General features: G+C 36.4%; 1 long non-coding RNA gene across 1 annotated transcript; it reads right to left on the bottom strand.

Moving 5' to 3' along the window:
• Window positions 1–338: 338 nt before the first annotated feature.
• Window positions 339–1,341, bottom strand: LOC311290978. Its single transcript, XR_014627493.1, has 3 exons — window positions 1,283–1,341; window positions 496–552; window positions 339–390 (listed from the first exon to the last, which is right to left on the bottom strand). It is a non-coding gene; the product is annotated as an uncharacterized lncRNA (long non-coding RNA).
• Window positions 1,342–5,594: the final 4,253 nt, after the last annotated feature.

Here is a 5,594-nt window from a genome sequence, read left to right as displayed (position 1 = left end):
CTTGCGCATGCGTTGTGTTGCTTTCGTGAACACATGTCAAGAAGTTGAACGAAAGTCTTACGGGGTTGGAACAACATGAGGGTGAGTAAATACTGACAGAATTTTCATTTTTGGATGAATTAACCCTTTAAAATCCATTCGCATCTTCTCTATGTCCATGACAATTTTTTGAAAGGCCTCAAAGGTATATTTAAGTACTTCAGGATACCTCAAGTTCTCAGTACGTCATTCCAAACATCATGGCACAAGCAGACGCAACTGAGGACAACTCATGTAAAACCTCAATACCATCAATGACAATGCTGATGTCCAGGGGAGTGCTAAGACCATCACTTTCACAGAGCACAAAAACTGTCCAAGTTCTCTCTGTGCTTCATCTTTCTGGCCAATCTGAAAGACACACAAGAAAAAATTTAATAAAAAAGAAACAATTCTTACTGAGAGAGCTTATTCATAAATTCAACTGCTCTTACCAAAAAGAGACCAATTACTTACCGTTATCTTCTGACTGGACTACAATGACTCCAAACTGTTGTCTTTCAACATCTGTATCTTAAAAAAAGACAAACACAGCAATCACCAACTTTCATAAAGAAAATTAAAATGCATGGATATGCTTTTGCACCTAAGAGCCAAACATTTTGCAAGTTTAGATATTAATAAATAATACATTAATTAAATAAATTGGTGTAATTTGAATGTTTATCAATAATTATTTTCAAAGTTGCAAAGATGTCATGTCATACAGATTTTATAAAATAATGTATTTTGTGTAACGTATTATGTAATAGGTCATTGTGTACGTGCATGCATGTTTAAACTTTTATGACGTAATCGGAACTACTGCAGTGTGTTAAAACGTCAACAACGTAATTGATCAATCAAGTATTTACCATATATTTATTCTTCTAAGGTTATACAGTAGTATGTATATATGAAGCTACTGTCACTTTAAGAATTAACACACATACCAACAAAGACAAACTCGATTTTTTGGCAAATGTTTAAGACACAACCAAATGTGTTAAAGTGAATACTTGGCAAGGTAGACATTTTCAATTAAAATAAAATATCTATGACCATTCAAACGCCATATGACACTAAAAACAACTCAATTCAGTACTGTGCAATAGCCATGTATTGATAAAGTGTAAATTCTCTGATGTCCACTTTGAATACAAACTTTGAATTATTTGATAAAACACTTGCATTAATCAGTTAACTGATCCTTATGCGATTATAAATGTACGGTAGAAACAAATTTAACATAATTTGTACTCACCATATGTAATTTTGTGTCCACCATGAGGTTATCCTGCAGCAAAAGAAGATGATGGTCGACAAGAATTTTGTTCGTGGTCACGTGGCTTAAACAGAATGCAAACTTGTCATTTGATTTGAGGCATAATCATCACACCAACTAAACTGTTGCTTGACTAATTTTAAAGTATTAACCACTCTTGCTACTTTATTTTTCTCATTCACCAATGTTTCTACATCAATCAAATGTCAGAAACTTTATGCAATCCACTCAATGAACGAAATGCACATACATTATATACAATCTCTACCGATAGTAACAATTATACTATTTTAGGGGTTTTCCTGGCTCAAAATGAGTTGAAGGTGGTAAAATCCTGCTTGGAAAATAGGTATCTGAACTTGGGCTGTCACGATTATTAAATTTGGTAGACGAGGAGTTTTACCGCGACGCGCTGTTTGAATGCTGAATAGAGAATGAGTGACAGCTGCAGCGGAGGGAAGACGAGTTTGTGTAAACTTTAATTTAACGATGTAAAATTTCTTCTGTCCCTCACAACAAGATATGAAATGGCTTTACACCACTTAAATCATTATATTAGAATTTGTGAATGATTGAGTAAAAAAGATATATATATGATTATTTATCGCGACAGGCCTAATCTGAGCCTGTCTGTGAGTGTTGAGGACAGCCGGATCAGGCACGACATTTGACGGAGGCTGTTGCCTTGTAATTCTCGATGCAGGAAAACCCCAAATAAATAATGTAATTAAAAGTCCACAAATGATCTTAACTTAAGTATTTACTAATGGCTATCCATCGTTACTATGCCTAACAGCTAACTGTTACGTTACACCTGAAATATCAGATGACTCTGACCAAAATAAAACAGATATTCAACCAAACACATTCATGAATGTATTGAATTCTACTTTAATATTATACAAATGTATATCAACGGCGATGAAACATAATGAAAACTTATTTTTAGGCTTACTCACCAATACTGTGGAAATTGCGTATCTATGGAATTCCAAAGCTGCCAATATTAAAAAAAAAAAAATAAATACATAAATAAATATACAAATAAATGTAAAAATAAATAAATAAATAAATAAATATACATAGAAAAGCAAAAAAAAACGAAAATAAATAATTATTTATACATTTATTTCCTTATTTATGTATATATTTATTTTTTCCATATTTATTTATTTATTCTTATTTATTTCTACATTTATTCATGTCTACATTTATTTATTTATACATTTATTTATTTTTACATTTATTTATTTATACATTTATGTATTTATACATTTATTTATTTCTTCATTTATTTCTTCCTACATTTCTTCCTGCATAGGGTAATGAGGAGGGCGTGGTTTACCTCAGACATAGCAATCGAGCTCAGAGTAAGCGAAGGCGAAGGGTTGAGGCCACAGTGACACCCTGTGGCGAAATACAATAAGTACAGCTCACTGACGTTGATACGGTCTGTGACTGCGAGGTATATGGTCAAAATCCTAAATCTTACTGTGTGACATGATAGGCTACTCTTTATTCCGGACATGGCCGTAGAACATCGTTTAGTCTGGATTTGTAAAATGTCCTGGGCTAAGAAACATGAAACAGGGACTCTGAAACGGAAGCGCTTGATATTTTCCATTTTTCGGTCAGAACTCACGGAAAGGAAGCAGGGCACATATAGGCTACAGTGAAGTCGACGCAAGCATATTGACCAATGCTTTTGAAACGAGACCATTGCATTTTAATGTAGCCTAATTTCCAAAAACAATACTGACAGCAACAGAAACATTTTTTTTATTCTCTTAAATGGTGGTAGTCTTTAGCTTACCTCCATAAACTCATGTCCAGGGGCAACCTTATTAAATGTATGAACGTCACGTTAATCCACATCGATAAATTCAGTTAGAGGATAAGACTTTAGGGCAGTTAGCCTACCACTAAAATCCAACCAGAGCTTCATCAGAGCCATCAATACAGAAGAGATCTTAATGCATTTACACAGCAATTAGCCTACAAGTGCTTAAAAATATTATGAAGTGTTTTACATTTTGAAGACATAAATATGACATGATGGAATCAATGAAGTGATAGCCCTACGTTTAAAGGAGTCATAATGTAGAAATTTCACTTTTCCACGAGAATCAATGTATGTTATGATTGCATAATGATTGTACACTGGCCGGGAAGCCGATATTTAAAAGTGAAGCGTTTGTTTACCTCGGGGTTTGTAAAATAGGCCACGTGCACGCGCACGAAAAAACGAGATTTTGATTTCTTCCCCTTCTTGACGTCAAGACGGGGGAGGATATACCAAATATGGACACCGCAAACCTATGCCGCGGGAAGCCCGCCCCTCTCCCCCTCAGATTCAGTTTAGTTGACTCGAGAAAGATGGAGAAATCGAGTGCACACCTGAGATGCTCTGTGGGTGACTGCCACAAACAACATGCAAATGTGTTTTATCTACCAAAAACGGACGAAACTATCAGGGAACAGTGGATGAAATTCATTTTTAATGACGCTGTCCCAACAACTCTTTCAAGTGGCGTATCGTTAGGTGTGTGTGCTAAACATTTTACACCGGAATCTTTTACAAATTTGGGGCAATATCAGGCGAACTTGGCCTCGAAGCTCCGTTTGGGAAAAGGTGCCATCCCAACCATCAGGGACTTGCCAGAAATTGAAAAGGTAAGACTGTGTTTTTATTGCTCTACAGTGGTTAACAAATAGCAGCTAACAGCTAATGCGGCTATTGTATGTAACGTTACCTTCGAGGTAAACACGGGGAATGGACTCTACGAATGCTAGCCACATCTTTCGACTTTGTTTTACACTAGCAGCTACAGTAGTGACGGTACAGGAGTCCATGCTCAGTGGCTAAAACTGTTTAAATGCAAGTATGAAAACAATATACCACTAGGGATGCACCGAATATTCGGCCACCGAAAATTTTCGGCCGAAAATGGCTGATCAAATATCGAAGCTATCTCTATCTAATAGGCTACTTCAAAGATCAAATCAAATTGTTTATTGTTAAATTTTGTAAAAATTTCTGTAGCCCAAAAACTGCCAAAAACATAACAAAAAAATAGCTAGTAGCCTACATAACTTTTTAATTTGTATTATTATTATTATCATTCTTTCTTTCTTTTTATTATTATTATTATCATTATTAGGCTATTGTTATCATCATCATCATCAGCTGGCAAACCATTATGGAGTCTATTTAAAGGGAATGATTGTGGCGGGGAGTTTGGTCAAACTATGGCAGTGATAGCCTACAGCGAATATAACGGGTTGAAATAAAAGACGGCGCCGTCCACAGAGACATTTCTATGTGCACTATTTCATCCGTGAAAACCTTAGTCCCCTGGCTATCATGTCAGAATCTGCCATTCAAAATAAATTTTGCCTGCCACGGCAGCAAATTCAGCAGCTTTTAGATCTTGTTGTTGGTTCGACTTTGTCAAGACAAACCCGACGGAGCTCAGCCCCGAAATTCAACTGCTGTCGCTCTTCTCTTTCTTTTCTCTCCGCTGTAGCTGTTGATTATGTTTTGCGTGTTGCGCTTTTATTGAGATCATCCAATAAAATGAGTGATTTACACCAATAATGTGATGCGGGCCATTAACCCTTCTTCTGGAGTAAATGAATACTATGGCAAAATATATTATGATAGTATAAATGGTAGCCATACTATAGGCTACTGCCTGTAGCGGGTTGATTCACATTTGAATGCGAATCCGCAACCTCCTATACGTTTGGACATGAGAGGTTGCGGATTCGCATTCAAATTAGGCTACATTAAAATGCAATGGTCTCGTTTCAAAAGCATTGGTCAATATGCTTGCGTCGACTTCACTGTAGCCTATATGTGCCCTGCTTCCTTTCCGTGAGTTCTGACCGAAAAATGGAAAATATCAAGCGCTTCCGTTTCAGAGTCCCTGTTTCATGTTTCTTAGCCCAGGACATTTTACAAATCCAGACCAAACGATGTTCGACGGCCATGTCCGGAATAAAGAGTAGCCTAGCCTATCCATGTCACACAGTAAGATTTAGGATTTTGACCATATACCTCGCAGTCACAGACCGTTTCAACGTCAGTGAGCTGTACTTATTGTATTTCGCCACAGGGTGTCACTGTGGCCTCAACCCTTCGCCTTCGCTTACTCTGAGCTCGATTGCTATGTCTGAGGTAAACCACGCCCCTCCTCATTACCCTACGCAGGAAGAAATGTAGGAAGAAATAAATGAAGAAATAAAATAAATGTAGAAATACATAAATGTATAAATAAATAAATGTAAA

The sequence above is a fragment of the Rutilus rutilus genome (genome assembly GCF_951802725.1).
Source record: "Rutilus rutilus genome assembly, chromosome: 5".
In the NCBI taxonomy this organism is placed as follows: Eukaryota; Metazoa; Chordata; class Actinopteri; order Cypriniformes; family Leuciscidae; genus Rutilus; species Rutilus rutilus.
This window is presented reverse-complemented; position numbering and strand designations above follow the sequence as displayed.